The sequence below is a fragment of the Zingiber officinale genome, chromosome 3A, assembly GCF_018446385.1.
Source record: "Zingiber officinale cultivar Zhangliang chromosome 3A, Zo_v1.1, whole genome shotgun sequence".
NCBI classification, from domain to species: domain Eukaryota; kingdom Viridiplantae; phylum Streptophyta; class Magnoliopsida; order Zingiberales; family Zingiberaceae; genus Zingiber; species Zingiber officinale.
Window position 1 is genome coordinate 119,668,115 of NC_055990.1, and position 16,561 is coordinate 119,684,675.

Consider the following 16,561-nt stretch of genomic DNA (forward strand, 5'->3'; position numbering starts at 1 on the left):
AATATAATCAAGTTTATAATATAATAAAATTTTAATGTAACGTAATGAAATTATTATATTTGGTGAAAAATTTATATACTATGTATGTAATATTTGATTACAAAGGTGATTATATTATTTTATTTAATGTATATTATTTTTTATAAGGAATGTAATTCATATTATTATAAAATGATAAAAATATCATGTGACCTCTACTGACTGCGGTGGTTGGCAGCATTGACGCCTGTGGCGGCAGGCGGGATGTGGGCGGCCGGCGTTGGCCATCGGTAGGCGATAGCGGTCGATGGGAAAAGAGAAATTAAATCAGGGATAGAAGTAGCGCAGTCTAAAGATGGGATCATCATATCCCAAAGAAAGTATGCAATGGATATTCTGGAAGAAACATGAATGTTAAACTCAAAGACAGTCAACAACCCCATGGATCCTAATGTCAAATTCCTATCAAATCAGGGGGAGCCTCTTTCAGATCTTGAACGGTACAGACGATTAGTAGGGAAACTAAACTACCTTACTGTTATTCGTCCGAATATCTCATTTGCAGTAAGTGTAGTAAGTGTAGTAAGTCAATTCTCAACTCTCCATGCAAGGAACATTGGGATGCTGTGACTCGCATTATTTGATATATTAGAGGCGCATCAGGAAAGGGTCTTTTGTATGAAGACAAAGGACATACTCGAGTCATATGATATTTTGATGCAGATTGGGCAGGATAATATCTATGACTTGAGTATATCCTTTGTCTTCATACAAAAGATTTTTTCCTGGTGCACCTATGATATATCGAATAATGCGAGCCACAACATCCCAATATTCCTTGCATGGAGAGTTGAGAAATTGACTTACTACACCTACTGCAAATGAGATATCCGGACGAGTAACAGTAAGGTAGCTTAGTTTCCTTACTAATCGTCTGTACCATTTAGGATTTGGAAGAGACTTCCCCTGATTTGGCAGGAGCTTGACATTAGGATCCATGGGGTTGTTAACTATCTTTGAGTTTAACATTCCTATTTCTTCCAGAATATCCATTGCATACTTCCTTTGGGATATGATGATCTCATCTTTAGACCGTGCTACTTCTATCCCCAAAAAATATTTGAGTTTACCGAGATGCTTTGTCAAGAAATGTTTCAAAAGATGTTGTTTTACTTGGTAAATCTTGAGATGATTACTACCTGTGATGATGATATCATCAAGATAAACCACTAAGTAGATGCAACTAGTAGATGAGTGGCGATAAAAGACAGAATGGTCAGCCTCGCTCCGAGTCATGCCTATAGGATCAATGTGTGCTAGAAGGGGGGGGGGGGTGAATAGCACTCGTGGCTTTTTCAGAAAAGGTTCGCGTAAGAGTTCATGTAGTTCATGTAGTGGAAATAAAAAGAAGCGAACAACAAGCAAACAAAAACCAAGCTAACACCTTTGTTTTTACTTAGTTCAAAGCTTGTGATGACTCCTACTCCAAGGCCCGTGATCGTTGATCACTTTCATTGGACAATCACTATAAGTTTGAGAAATATTTAAAGAAATGGCAAGTACAAGTATTGAAATTAAAAATATAGTTTATCGATAACAAAAGATTAGAAGTTCGTAAATTGTCGGAGCAATGTTTGGACGTCGTCGAATTATCTCGGAGCAACACACAAGGAAGCAAAAGATGTTCAATTTCAGTGCCTTTTTTAAGTGCTGGTCGAGGCTCTTTTTTATAGCCAACTAGACCTAATCCAGATCCACTGATCTCTGGATCAGGTTTGACTCGACGCTGATTGGTCGATCAATCTAGTGTTCGGTCGACCGAACCTGCTGAACCTGCCTGGCTTTCCATCCAGATATTTCTGCTCAAATAAGAGTCTTCGTTCAGTTGACCGATCCCGCTATTCGATCGACCGATCCATCGATGCTCCTTAGCTTATCTGGTTCGATCAACTCAGCCCAACCACGCTGACACCTATCCATGGTTCGGTTGACTAAACCCACTGTTCGATCGACCGAACCCTTGGTCGAACCCGATCAACTCATCAAAAATATAATCTGTTTGCTTGGAGGTTCGGTCGACCGATAAAGACCAACTCTTCAACATGCAAAAGTGTTAGTTTCCTACAAAACAAAGTTTAGAAAATAGGCAGATAAAATATGAAGTAAAAAATTAGTTTTGACAGTCTTCGGACTTCCCGATTCTGACTTTTGGATTTCTTGAAAATCTTAGGTCAAACCGATATCTACTGTTCCCTCTTTTAGGGAACACGTCCTTACCTACTACTCTCAGGAGAGTTTACCTTTAGCCATACCGGTCTTCCAGACCGTCCGGACTTTTGCTCAGTATCGGAGACTTCAGGTCTTTATGCTGAATGTCCGCTCCATGACCCGTCCAGAATTTAACCTAGTTCGTGACCACCAGGATTTTCACCTAGAGTCTCCGACTCTAGGATTTCGCCCAAAGTGCTTGACCTGGTAAGACTTCACTCAGTCCCCCGGACTAGGTCTTCGTTGCCACCGCAACCAGGACTATCCATCTGCCTAGAATCCACTAGGACTTTTGCCTAAGAACACTTAGGATTTTCCTAGAAACTCATTCACACTTGTTAGATAACAAGACATCTTAACTTTTGAGCCTTTTGATCGTCTGATGCTCCTTGCACCAACAATCTTCCCCTTTTTGATTTTGGTATCCTAATTCAAAAGTTAAGTAAAATACATAGAAAAAAAATGTAACATATGCAACACATAACAAAGGTTAAGAGATAAAAAAATTAATTTGTTAGCTCCCCTTAACTTTTTGTTAGTTCCCCTATAATCCCTTAACTTTTTCTTCTCCTTAACTTTAGAATATTATTTCCCTCTTCGACATATATCAAAATAATTGAGGAAGTATTAAAAAAAACAGATAATTTCAAAATTTAATATTTTAACTTTAGATTTTTTTTTTATTTTGATAAACTTCGAAAAGGAGAGTAAAAAAATATAGTTTTTAAAATTTAGCTTTTCAAAACTTTACAGCTTTTCATTGACAAAAATATTTAGCCTTTTTTAAAGCCTTGAAACAAACAATTAAGGGATACTTAAAGGTTAGCTTTGAAAAAGTTTTTTTAAAAATTTAGTTTTGAAAATATTTTCTAAAAATTTAGTTTTGAAAAGATTTTCTTAAAAACTTAGCTAAATACTTAGTGTAATCTTGATTTTTCAAAAATATTTAAACTTGTCTTTTAAAAATTATTTAAACTTTTTTTCAAAAATAGTTAAACCTTAAAAACTTAGCTTCCAAAAAAATTTAAAAGAATATTTGAGATTTTGGAAAAAGGAATACTTTAACTTTGAGAATGTTGGATCGAGAAGCGGTAGAGGGGGGGGGGTGAATAACGCTTGTGGATTTCATGTGTCGTAATCGGAAAACTATCGAGTAATAAACGCAGCGGAAATGAAAGCAATCACACAGAAGACACCAATGGTTTATTTGGTTTGGAGCCTAGGGCGACTCCTACTCCAAGGCTCACGCTCTTTGAGCGTTTACTTTGGGCAACAACTATATCGCACCAAAGTTTACACAAGTATTTCAACTTAATAGTAATTAAAAACTATACCGACAACAAAAGTAGTAGATTCTGAAGTTCCGGGTCTTCGGGGACTTATAACAACACTTCTGGGCGTCTCTTGGGCAACAAACAATGGCTAGATCACTTGAGAATTGTTGTTCTAAGGCTGCTGTTCGAGACCCCTTATAAACCCTGCTAGAGGAGCCTCAAACCCCTTCTAAGGTGCCTCCATGCTGCCGAGTCAGCCGCGTGGATCAGCGCTGGAAACTTCTTCTCTGATCCACTTGAAGGCGCCTCTATACCAGTCCATGGCGCCTCCAATCTGCGGTCCAAGGTGCCTCTAGCTCAGTCTGAGGTGCCTCCAGCTCTGCCGTGTGCAACCTCTACTCCTTTGCACCCGAGGCACCTCTAAGCTCCGTGGAGGCGCCTCGGACACTGTTTATCTGAGGCTTATGGTTGCTCCTTTGTACCTGCAAGATACGTTAGTCCAAAAAAATATTCTGCAACACAAAGTTAGCACATAATATCATAAATATAAAGTCTGACAGTTATCGGACTGTCCGATTCTGACTTTGGATTTCCTACTAGAAACCCTAGGTCGAACCGACGCCTATTATTCCCTCTTCCGGGGAATGCGCCCTCACCTACTCCACTCAAGAGAGCATACCTGATGCCAGTCCGGTCCTCCAGACCTACTGGACTTTCCGCCTAGGGTTACCACCCCTTAGGACCTAGGGTTACCACCCCCTAGGACCTAGAGTTACCACCCCCTAAGGTTTTTCTCCACCTAGGGTTACCACCCCCTAGGACCTTAGGTTACCCCCCCTTAGGATTTCTCTTCCACCTAAGGTTACCACCCCCTAGGACCTACGGTTACCACCCCCTAGAGTTTTTCTCCACCTAGGGTTACCACCCTCTAGGGTTTTTCTCTTGTCTAACTGCAGTTAGGACTTTCTTGCAAACTTGTTTAGGCTCATTAGATAACAATTAAACTTAACTTTGAATCTCTTTCGCCATTATCAAAACTAAGGTTTGATCGTCGGATGCTTCCCGCACCAACAATCTCCCCCTTTTTGATTATGGCAACTGAAATTCAAAGTTAGGCGAAGGATAATAATGAGAAGATACAAAGTATCTCCAATCATAAGCATAAGCATAAAGATAACACATACAACGATAAGCTCCCCCTTAATTTAATCTTACAAACACTCCCCCTTAATAAAAGCTCCCCTTAAATCTTAAAAATTTGAATTTCTCTATACATTTGAATTTCTCTATACTCTCCCCCTTTGCCATATATCAAAACAATTTAAGGGAGCATAAGAAAAATGATAAATTGCCTTAGTTAGTTTGGAGAGTGATTTTTGTCTTAGTTTTCAAAAATAGGTTGTTTAACTAAACACTTAGCTTTTAAGGAGAGAATTAAAGTTTAAGAAACATAAAAGGTTTTAAGTAGAGGATTAAACATACTTCGCACACTTAATTTTCTTGTAAAACTTTTAGCTAAGTGAAGTTTTTGACTTTGAAAAGTAACTTAGTTAGTTTTTGAAGTACTTTGCCAAATTTAATAAGCATTTGAAAGACACTTAGCACAAAAATTTTGGAGTTGTTTTAAACGCTAAGTTTGAAATATAGAGACTTAGTCAAAATTTTGGAAAAAATTTTGTTTTCCCTTTTTAGAAAAAATCTTAACTTGAAAAACTTGTAAAATTTTAACCAAGGCCATTTTCACTTTAGAGAATCAAACAAAACAAAACCCAAAAAAATATATTCCTAAAGTCCAAGCATGAGTAATTGAAAGGTAAACACTTAAATTCCTTGGACACATGTCTCACCGCAGTTACTAGCTGATTACCTAGAGGGCAACAACTTTCACTTGGTTAGTCAAGTTAAGCTATTGATCCAGTTATATTTGACTAAGTCTGGATAACTTAACTTGATTACTGTAATTTGGTATTTATTGTTCAGACTTACTGTGATGCACAGAAATAAGTATATTGAAGTCTAGATTGTACCCTATGCATCTCACTCCATTCTAAGTTTATCAAACACAAACAAGTTAAGCCTAGTGTGCTTGTGAGATGCTCTGGCTGAAATCTAGGGGAACATGATTTCTGTTGGGACCGAAAAGTAGCTAGAGGGGGGGTGAATAGCTCTTCGCGTGCAAGGTGCTCGTCGTTGCTTGTTTCTTCGAAGATGTGCAGCGGAAATACAAGAAACAAAAACATACAACGCTAACACTTGGGATTTTACTTGGTATCCACCTCACAAGAGGTGACGAGTCCAAGGATCCACGGACGCACACACACCTCCACTAATATACACTCCTTTTCGGTAACTACTGAAGGCGGAGAAGCTCTACAAGTTCACACTACAAGAAGAAAGGGAAAGGATACACAAATACAAGCAAAAGCTTACAATGAGTATAAAAACCCTAACCCTAGCTTTCTTCTTCAGCTGTAGATCCGCCTCTTGACTTGGAAAACCTCCAAAAACCTTCAAGAACTAGCGATCTGATATTTGTGGAGGAGCTGTGGAAGCACTGGTGTGATCTGAGTTGAATCGGTGAAGTTCTGAGCTCTGTCGTGGAAGCAATGCCGAAGGAAATGAACGCCTGCGGCTTAAATCGACGCTAACGGTCGAATCTCGATCGATTGGAATGCTCCCAATCGATCGGGGAGGCTTTGGATCGATCCACGGATCGATCCAGAGTGCCTCTGTGTTCTGGAAAAATGCCTGGATCGATCCACGGATCAATCCAGCGCTTATCGCACGAAGCAGCAGCGTCCCAATCGATCCACTGATCGATTGGGACCTCTGGATCGATCCACCGATTGATCCAGAGGGTTTTTGTTCACGGGGACTCACCGAATCGATCGGCCGATCGATCCAGATCTTCTGGATCGATCCACTGATCGATCCAGATCTGCTGGATCGATCCACGGATCAATCCAAATCTGCTGGATCAATCCAGATCTTGGTTTTTGCCCAAAACCAAGTCCAAAGCCCCCTAAACCAACATCTAGTCAACCATGACTTGTTGGTACATAAGACCTAGCATCCGGTCACCCTTGACCAGCTAGGACTCTCTCACCAAGTGTCTGGTCAATCCCTTTGACCCACTTGGACTTTTCTCTTCTTGCCAAGTATCCGGTCACTCCCTAAGACCTACTTGGACTTTTCTTCCTCGTGCCAAGTATCCGGTCAATCCCTTTGACCTACTTGGACTCTCACTAGATATCTGGTCAACCTTGACCCCTCTGGATTTCTCTTGCCTGGCTTCACTCACCAGGACTTTCCCAATTGCCTAGCTTCACTCACTAGGTCTTTCACCTGGCTTCACTCACCAGGATTTTCCTCCTGCCTAGCTTCACTCACTAGGTCTTTCACCTGGCTTCAGGATTTTCCCTCCTGCCTAGCTTCACTCACCAGGACTTCCTTCTGCCTGGCTTCACTCACCAGGACTTCCTTCTGCCTGGCTTCACTCACCAGGACTGCCTTCTGCCTGGCTTCACTCACCAGGACTTTCAGTCAAGTATCCAGTCAACCTTGACCTACTTGACTTTCCTTCACAATCTTAACTGGTCAACTTTGACCAAACGGAAATTGTATCAACAATCTCCCTAAATGAACAACTGCACCTGCATTGTCCATATCATCTAAACCCAATATATTGTCAAACATCGAAACCCAAACCAAGACTCAGGCTTGGTTAACTAGGTCAACCTTGACCTAGGGAATATTGCACCAACAATCTCCCCCTTTTTGATGTTTGACAATACCTCTTGTTAAGTTAGGAAATTAGGCTACTCCCATAGCCTCAACTCCCTTCATGCCAATATATGAATCCATAAGTTAAGCCCTCCATTCTCCCCCTAAGAGGGCAAACTCCCTCTAGGTAATGAAATCCTAACTTACTCCCTTTCATTCTCCCCCTATTGGCACACATCAAACCATGCCCCATTTTTGGGCACACATCAACAAATTCACTTGTTGAAAACTCTCCCCCTGAAGAGTTGCTCATCGTTGTTCACAACTTCACTCGTTGTGATCAACACGATAATGAAGATCCCATACCCTTCATTTGTTGGTTGCTACTCGGAAAACCTAGAGGTTCCACTGTACAAAAATTTTGTACAAAGGTCTGAACCTTTTCCTAGCTACCATGTGTTCTTTTAAATTAAATTTTGGATCGCCTGTGGAACTTAACACGTTTGATCCAAAACTTAATCTATTTGTTCTTTTAGGTTTTGACTTGGATCTCCTGCGGAACTTAACACGTTCGACCCAAGTCACCTTAAGTTATTAATTCCATTAAATATTAATTTCCATAATCGGTTCCCAGTACTGACGTGGCGAGGCACATGGCCTTCTTGGATATGGGAGCAACCACCACCGACTAGACAAAACCTTTTATAGAAAGCAAATATTTAATTTCCTAAAATAACTTTAGGTTAACCGAAAAGAACAATCAAATCACAAGGAAAAGAAAAACAAAAGAACACTATATCGAAAACGAATTCGAAACTCTAGAATCGTATGTCTCTTGTATTTAGTATTATTTCCATAAATAACTAGCATGATGCGGAAAGGAAAAATTACTAGTTATACCTTCTAAAAGACCTCTTGATCTTCTACCGTATTCCTCTTCTAACCTCGGACGTTGTGTGGGCAACGATCTTCCAAGATGATAACCACCAAGCACCTTCTTCTTCCTTACAAGTTTCGGCCACCACAATTCTCCAAGAGAAGTAGAGGTCCGGCCACCACCACCAAGCTCCAAGGGGTGCAAGAAACAAAACCACCTTTCTCTCCTTCTTCTCCTAGCTAGAACCGGCCACCATCAAGAGCTCCAAGAGAGGTTGCCGCCGGCCATAAGAAGAAGAGAAGAGGAAAAATCTAGGGTCGGCCACCAAGGAGGAAAAGAGAGGAGAAGAATAATAGAGTTGATCACCCATGAAGGCACCTCTACCCCCTCTTTTATAATCCTTGGTCTTGGCAAATAAGGAAATTTAATTAAAAACTTCCTTAATTCTTTTGCCATGAAAAAGAAAAATTTATTTAATTAAAAATAATTTTCCTATTCTCAATTTACATGGCCGGCCACCATCAAGCTATAAACAAGGAGAGTTTTAATTAATTAAAACTTCCTAATTTGTCTCCAGAAATTTATAAAAAATTTCTTCAATAATTTTCCCTTCATGGTGGTTAATAAAAAGGAAATTTTATAAATTAAAATTCTTCTTTTAAACATGTGGATAATTTCCAAAAGGAAAGTTATCTCTTAAAAATTAAAATCTCTTTTCAATCTACAAATAAGGAAAGATATCAAATCTTTTCTTAATCTTTTGTAGAAACTAATAAAAGAGAATATTTAATTTTTAAACTTCTCTTTTAAATTATTATCATGGTTAAAAAGGAAAGTTTTTCTTAAAAATAAAATCTCCTTTCAATCTACAAATAAGGAAAGATTTAAAATCTTTTCTTAATCTTTTGTAGAAAGCTTTTAAAAGGAAAGATTTAATTTTTAAACTCTCTTTTAAAACTATGATATCCACATAAGAAATAATTTTAATAAAAAATCCTTTTTAATATGATGTGGCCGGCCACCTAAGCTTGGGCTCCAAGCTATTGGCCGGCCACCTTAAGGCCAACCTTTAGGCTTGGCCGGCCCTAAGCTTGAGCTTCAAGCTCATGATTATGTTATGACATACATCAAAAGGAAATAATTTTCAAAAGAAAATATCCTATAACTACATGATGTATGAATGTCATGACATGGTATTTTTGAATTTTTCATAATAAAACATGAATGCAAAAATAGACATGATGTCATGGCATATGATGGGCAAACAATCATGGCAAGGTTTAGCATAAATAAAATATACCTAGATTTCCTTTTTAAGTATCCTTAACCACTTAGCTAACTCAAAATATACCACTTGTTTTAACTTAAAACGTTAAACCTAGATTGCCCTAAATGCTTCAAAGAAATGCCAAAACCTAAATTGACATTTCTATTTCTCTTGATTTGTAAAATACCGGAAAAAAAAATGTTGGATAATGCTAAGGGAATTTTCTGGAATTTTTGGAAATTTTTCGGGAATTTTTCGAAACTCGTACGAACGAGTTAACGGGGATGAAAACGGGGTCCGGGGAAAGCCTGTTTAGGCTACCCCGTTTAAGTGAGGAAAAGTTTAGTTTTCTTTTCCTTTTATTTTTGTTTTCTTTATTTTATTTATTCTCTCCCTACCGTGAACCCTAGCCCCAGCGATTTCCTTCTCCGCACAGACAGATGGTGTTTCTTCTCTTCTCGCGCACAAACCGCCGGCGGCTTCCTCCGTGGTGAGCTTTAGCGCCGGTTGCTGGGCAAAGTTTCCTTTCCACTGCCCTAGCGACAACGGCCGGCCGAAACCCTTGTGCGCCGACACTAACTCCTTTCGATCGGCTGACCTCCCTTCTCTTCTTCGGGCGCCGGCCACCGGAATTCCTGAGCCACTGCCAGCCGAGCTCGTCCCTCTGCCTAGCACCGGAGCCCTAGCCGTCTTCACAGCCGCTCTTCTCTCTGCCCGAGCCGAGATTACGGTGACAAGATGAGGCTGAGCGCCGCTGTCTGTGAGCCCTAGCCGACCGACCGAGACTCCCTCCTTTTCCTCCTTCCTCCTCGTGCCTCTGAATTGGAGCGATGGTGTTGTTCCCCTCTGCTGCAACTTGGCAGCACAACCACCACCGGCGAGCCCTTGTTTGCCTATCTCAACAACCTCTTCCGGTGATTTCGGCTTGGGAAAGAAACTATTGGCACATAGTGGCTCCTTGGCAGTGTCGGCAACTGAAATTCCAGTGGGTTGTTGCTGTGGATTTGTCCCTGTTGCCGATCACCACTTCTCCTTCTTGATCCGATGGATTCCAACAGTACCTATTTAGTTGCAGTGTTACATTGAGGTGAGAAGTGTATAGAATTGGATTAGTACTAAATTAAATCCATTATTATGTTGCTGCATTGAATTTGGTTATGGTTCTAAGAATTTAAGGGTTAATTGTGAATAGAGGATTGGTTTATTTTCGGGATTGAGGTTGTTAATCTGTGCAGCTTGAGGCATGGTATAGTAAATTTTGATATATGATGCAGTAGGTCACATGATCAATTAAAGGATTAAAGGGTTATTTGATTAGGGTTTTCCCTAATTAGGTTAAGTTGAGATTTAGCTAGTTGTTTGCATATATAATTAGCTAAATTATAATCATGTGATTGATACAGGAATTAAGTTTGAGACGAGACGTTGGATTTGACTGGATTGGACTTGCGATTTGAGGCGGGTACCTCTTTACTTATCTTTTATGATATTGTCATTGGATATGCATAGTATTTTATAACTACAAGTAATGAATATGTTTGCCTTTGGTAGGTCACTGTTTGATATCCATAGCATGTTAGATTTGTCACCTGTGAAGTATCCGTACTTATATCTCGTGATCTGTTACCATGAGTATCTTGTTGCCATGAGTACCTTATTGCCATGAGTATCTTAGTTTCTAGAGTGACATACCATGCTTTACTGAGGTTAGGGTTAGACTCTGGACTTTTGTTTCTGACATGTATATCCAAATTATCTGATACTTAGGTTTTTATGCCATGCTTGGATTGTGTATTTCTATTGGTATATCATATATGATTCGTGTACCTAGATCTTGTGGCTTTGATCTGTGTATATTGTAGGTACATATGCTATGGAAGGGGGATATGTTTAGGATCTAGGTTGTTATACCATAGAGGACCAGTATACCCTAGATCCGTGGATTTGACATACTGATACTGTGGTACCCATATTATGTATATGTGGATTTTTCTTTATGCTGATCAGGACATTCCATACTTATTATGTTCAGGACATAGGTTTTTGATATTCTATCTGACCTGTGTACTCTAGATCTTGGTATGTGACCATCGATTTTATCGTACTCATTTTATACATATGGATATGGTTATGTTGATCAGTTTATGACCATGCTTAGTGTCATGCATCATGATTGCATGCTGCGCGATTGTCGGCTCTACTATGGTTGAGCACATCGCCAGTTACATGTACTGCACACATCACCACTCATGGATTAGTGGTATATCAGACAGGTGTGTGGCGGTTCTGCTGTTTGGCTCCGTTGGTCTAAGGACTCAGCGTGGTAGCCGGCCGTCAGTTCCGCTCTGTTTGGCTCCGCTGGCATTTAGTGTAGCAGCGTAGTAGCCGGCAGACGGTGGACTCTGTTTGGCTCCGTTGGTCAGGTGACTCAGCGTGGTAGCCGGCAGAGATACCTCCCCGTCATCGTGTACCGGGAGATGAGAGCATTGAGCTCCCCCATTTATGATTTGGGGTCACAGGACAGGAGTACTCCGACAGCATCCCGTCCACTCAGTCACTCATCAGGAGTAGTGACGACAGAGTGCACGGTTGTCACAGCCCTACCCACTCGGTCTCACCATTTGTGTGTGAGATGACTGACTGGCGTCAGGGGTGACCAGGACGCATCATTAGCATCATATGCATTGATGCATTTATATTTTTATGATTGTGTTTGCTGCATTTGGTTGCTGCATTTTGGTTGGATACATACTTTTGACCTGCATACAAGATTATTGACACTTTCGGTTTGACGACCCTTTTATTCTGGTGAGTACAGCTTCCTCAGTTACCTTTCAGTTTTGCGTATTCCCTATATATGATTAGGAAGCTGTATTCCATGTTTGTTGCTGTTAGATATATCTTACTACTCATGTCCATTGGTATTCGCTGAGTTGTTGAACTCACCCCCGTTGATACTATCTTTTTCAGGTACCAGGTTGGTTTTGGTGTCGCTTGGAATATCCTGTCTGCTGGTCCCCACGTCACATCAGAAGACTTATCGGTTTCACGTATGTTTTGTTTGTTTATGTATTAGTTTGTTTAGCTCTGTACTCCGGTTTTGTTTTTGGAGTGTTGATGTTGTTATGTGGTATTTTGTATTTGTTGTTGGTTGTGTAAGCCTAGCCGGCTAGCAGTTTTTGTGCTTTGGTTTGTATTGGGTTTCTGTTATCTGCGTGGTTGTGTGTATATTCCAGCCGCCTGTGGCTGATGTATATTATGCCTGTAGAAATGCTTCAGATTGTCACCTGTACAAGGGAGGTGCTGCCGAAATTTCTTCGGACAGGGACTCCTCCGGGGCGTGACATGATTTGTTTATGCCACTTAAAAATTAAGCATATCCTCAAATGCTTGCATATTCCATTTTTCCTCAAGAGTAATCACATAAATCAAGGTCCGGATTGCCTTAAATTTCTAAAAGAATACCAAAATCCCAACTTGGTATTTCTCTAGGTTTTCCCAATTTATGCCATTTTAAGATAAAATCAAATTTTCCACCTTTAGGCACATTTTACTCTTTCAAGGAGTAAATAATAATTCCATTTCATTTTCAAAGGTTAACAAAAACTTTGAAAATGCTCCTTGAGTGTCAATTTCCTCTAAGTTGGGTTAACTACCCTTCTAATCGGAGTTGACACTCTCTAACCCATCTATGGGGTAGAGAAGATGCTCCTAGGAACCCAACACCTATTTGTGCTCCTTGGATCCTTTAGGTACTCACTAGGGATAACTTCCCTAGATACCTTCCTAGTGACCTTGTTGGGCTTCTTAGAAGCCTTGGTCACATTTTCTAGGTCAACTCTAGGGATAGCCTCCCTTGTGACCTTGTTAGTGACTTTCTTAGACTTCTTAGAAGTCTTAGCCACTTTGGTTGCAAAGATACTTTTAGGGATATCTTCCCTTGTATCCTTGACTTGACCTCTAGACTTAGGGTTTGTTCCATAACTATATGGAACCCTATGATAACTAGGCACATCATTTTTTACTTTGGTTTTGTATCCCAAACCTCTATGGCCATTTGATGGCTTTTGTACCCCTAAACCTAGGTTATGCTCATTTTGCCCTAATAGGATATTTTCCAATCTTTTTAGGGTCTTTTCTAATTTATCAAGTCTTGACCTCAAGACTTGATTTTCCCTCACTAAGCCCTTAGTATTTGATTTTTCATTTGATCCATGAGCATTTTTTTTCTTGGGCTTGTATCTATTATCCTTAGTGTTCTTGCCCAAATGTCTATCTACCTTCCTAACCTTAGGTTGGGTAGTCTTGGCATGTAGGACCACATGCTTTTCCTTAATGCCCTCATGGTTTCTATTCTTATGGTAAATTGCATTAAAATGATAAAAATTAGAACTATCATGCTTTTTACGATAACGTAAAGGGGTAGGCTCAATAAATGTTACCTTCTTCTTTACCTTGGAGGCTCCCCCTTGACTAGTGCCTCCTTGAGCCTTGACCATCTTCTTCCCCTTGGGGCATTGACTTCAGTAATGCCCTTTTTGTTGACACAAGAAGCACACAATGTGCTCCTTGCTCTTCTTTGTCCCGGGGGTGGTCTCCTTGGGCTTCTCCTTGCCCTTTTGTGTCACTTGACCCTTCTTCTTGGCCAAGTTGGGACACTTGCTCTTGTAGTGCCCACTTTCCCTACACTCAAAACATATTATATGATTTTTATTTTTAATTGAAACATTTATACCTTCTTGTGTAGGGATGGCACTTGCTCCTCCATTTGATATTTCTTGAATTTTGGAGGTGGCACCATCTTCTTCTTCTTCACTTGACCCGGATGTGGAGGCCTCTTCTTGCTCCGGGTTCATTGATCTACACTTCCCCTCAATCCTTGAGGTGGAGGCTTCATCATCTTGTACATGGAACAAGGAGTATGCTCCCTCCTTGTTCTCTTCATTGCACTCCCTTGAAGATGAAGCTTCTTCTTGGACTTCTTCTTCGGGGGTTGAGCATCTCTCAACCTCGGAGTCCTCCTCTTGGTCTTGCTCCAAAGAGTCACCCTCTCTGGATTCTTCTTGCTCTTGTACAGTGGAGGGGATCTCTTCATGAAGCTTGGCCAATTTACTCCATAATTCCTTTGCATCTTCAAATTCTCCAATTTTGCAAAGGATGGTGCTTGGCAATAAATTGACCAAAAGCTTGGTCACTTTGTCATTTGCCTCGCACCTTTGGACTTGCTCTTGGCTCCACTTGCTCCTCTTGAGAACTTTGCCCTTTGAGTTTGTCGGAGTCTTGAAGCCTTCCATAAGAGCAAACCATTGCTCTATCTTCATCATAAGAAAATTTTTGATTCTTGATTTCTAAGAATCGAAGCTCGTGGAAGTGTATGGTGGAGCCACCCTCGTGTCGAATCCGAGCCCATCTCAGAATTCCATTTAGAAGTTGAGCTTTTGAATTTCTTTGACTTTGACAATTTTGCTTCAACTTCTTCACCCTCTAGCTCTTCTTGTTATGCTTGACCCTTCCGGCGATGATTCTGGTGAAGAGTGACCTCGCTCTGATACCACTTGTTGGGACCGAAAAGTAGCTAGAGAAGGGGGTGGGTGAATAGCTCTTCGCGTGCAAGGTGCTCGTCGTTGCTTGTTTCTTCGAAGATGTGCAGCGGAAATACAAGAAACAAAAACATACAACGCTAACACTTGGGATTTTACTTGGTATCCACCTCACAAGAGGTGACTAGTCCAAGGATCCACGCACACACACACACCTCCACTAATATACACTCCTTTTCGGTAACTACCGAAGGAGGAAAAGCCCTACAAGTTCACACTACAAGAAGAAAGGGAAAGGATACACAAATACAAGCAAAAGCTTACAATGAGTATAAAAACCCTAACCCTAGCTTTCTTCTTCAGCTGTAGATCCGCCTCTTGACTTGGAAAACCTCCAAGAACCTTCAAGAACTGGCGATCTGATCTTTGTGGAGGAGCTGTGGAAGCACTGGTGTGATCTGAGTTGAATCGGTGAAGTTCTGAGCTCTGTCGTGGAAGCAATACCGAAGGAAATGAACGCCTGCGGCTTAAATGGATGCTAACGGTCGAATCCCGATCGATTGGAATGCTCCCAATCGATTGGGGAGGCTTTGGATCGATCCACGGATCGATCCAGAGCGCCTCTGTGCTCTGGAAAAATGCCTGGATCGATCCACGGATCGATCCAGCGCTTATCGCGCGAAGCAGCAGCGTCCCAATCGATCCACTGATCGATTGGGACCTCTGGATCGATCCACCGATCGATCCAGAGGGGTTCTGTTCGCGGGGACTCACCGGATCGATCGGCCGATCGATCCAGATCTTCTGGATCGATCCACTGATCGATCCAGATCTGTTGGATCGATCTACGGACCAATCCAAATCTGCTGGATCAATCGGCTGATCAATCCAGATCTTGGTTTTTGCCCAAAACCAAGTCCAAAGCCCCCTAAACCAACATCTAGTCAACCATGACTTGTTGGTACATAAGACCTAGCATCCGGTCACCCTTGACCAGCTAGGACTCTCTCACCAAGTGTCTGGTCAATCTCTTTAACCCACTTGGACTTTTTTCTTCTTGCCAAGTATCCAGTCACTCCCTAAGACCTACTTGGACTTTTCTTCCTCGTGCCAAGTATCCGGTCAATCCCTTTGACCTACTTGGACTTTCACTAGATGTCTGGTCAACCTTGACCACTCTAGATTTCTCCTGCCTGGCTTCACTCACCAGGACTTTCCCAATTGCCTAGCTTCACTCACTAGGTCTTTCACCTGGCTTCACTCACCAGGATTTTCCTCCTGCCTAGCTTCACTCACTAGGTCTTTCACCTGGCTTCACCCACCAGGATTTTCCCTTCTGCCTAGCTTCACTCACTAGGACTTTCCTCCTGCCTAGCTTCACTCACCAGGACTTCCTTCTGCCTGGCTTCACTCACCAGGACTTTCAGTCAAGTATCCAGTCAACCTTGACCTACTTGACTTTCTTTCACAATCTTAACTGGTCAACTTTGACCAAACGGAAATTGTATCAACAATCTCCCTAAATGAACAACTGCACCTGCATTGTCCATATCATCTAAACCCAATATATTGTCAAACATCGAAACCCAAACCAAGACTCAGGCTTGGTTAACCAGGTCAACCTTGACCTAGG

General features: G+C 41.1%; 1 long non-coding RNA gene across 1 annotated transcript in view; it reads left to right on the top strand.

Moving 5' to 3' along the window:
- LOC122052366 overlaps positions 1–12,419 on the top strand; it is a 42,326-nt gene extending 29,907 nt beyond the window's left edge. The window contains exon 3 of the long non-coding RNA XR_006131973.1: positions 12,359–12,419. This is a non-coding gene — a long non-coding RNA (uncharacterized LOC122052366). The remainder of the gene's footprint in view (positions 1–12,358) is intronic.
- The last annotated feature ends 4,142 nt before the right edge of the window (positions 12,420–16,561 follow it).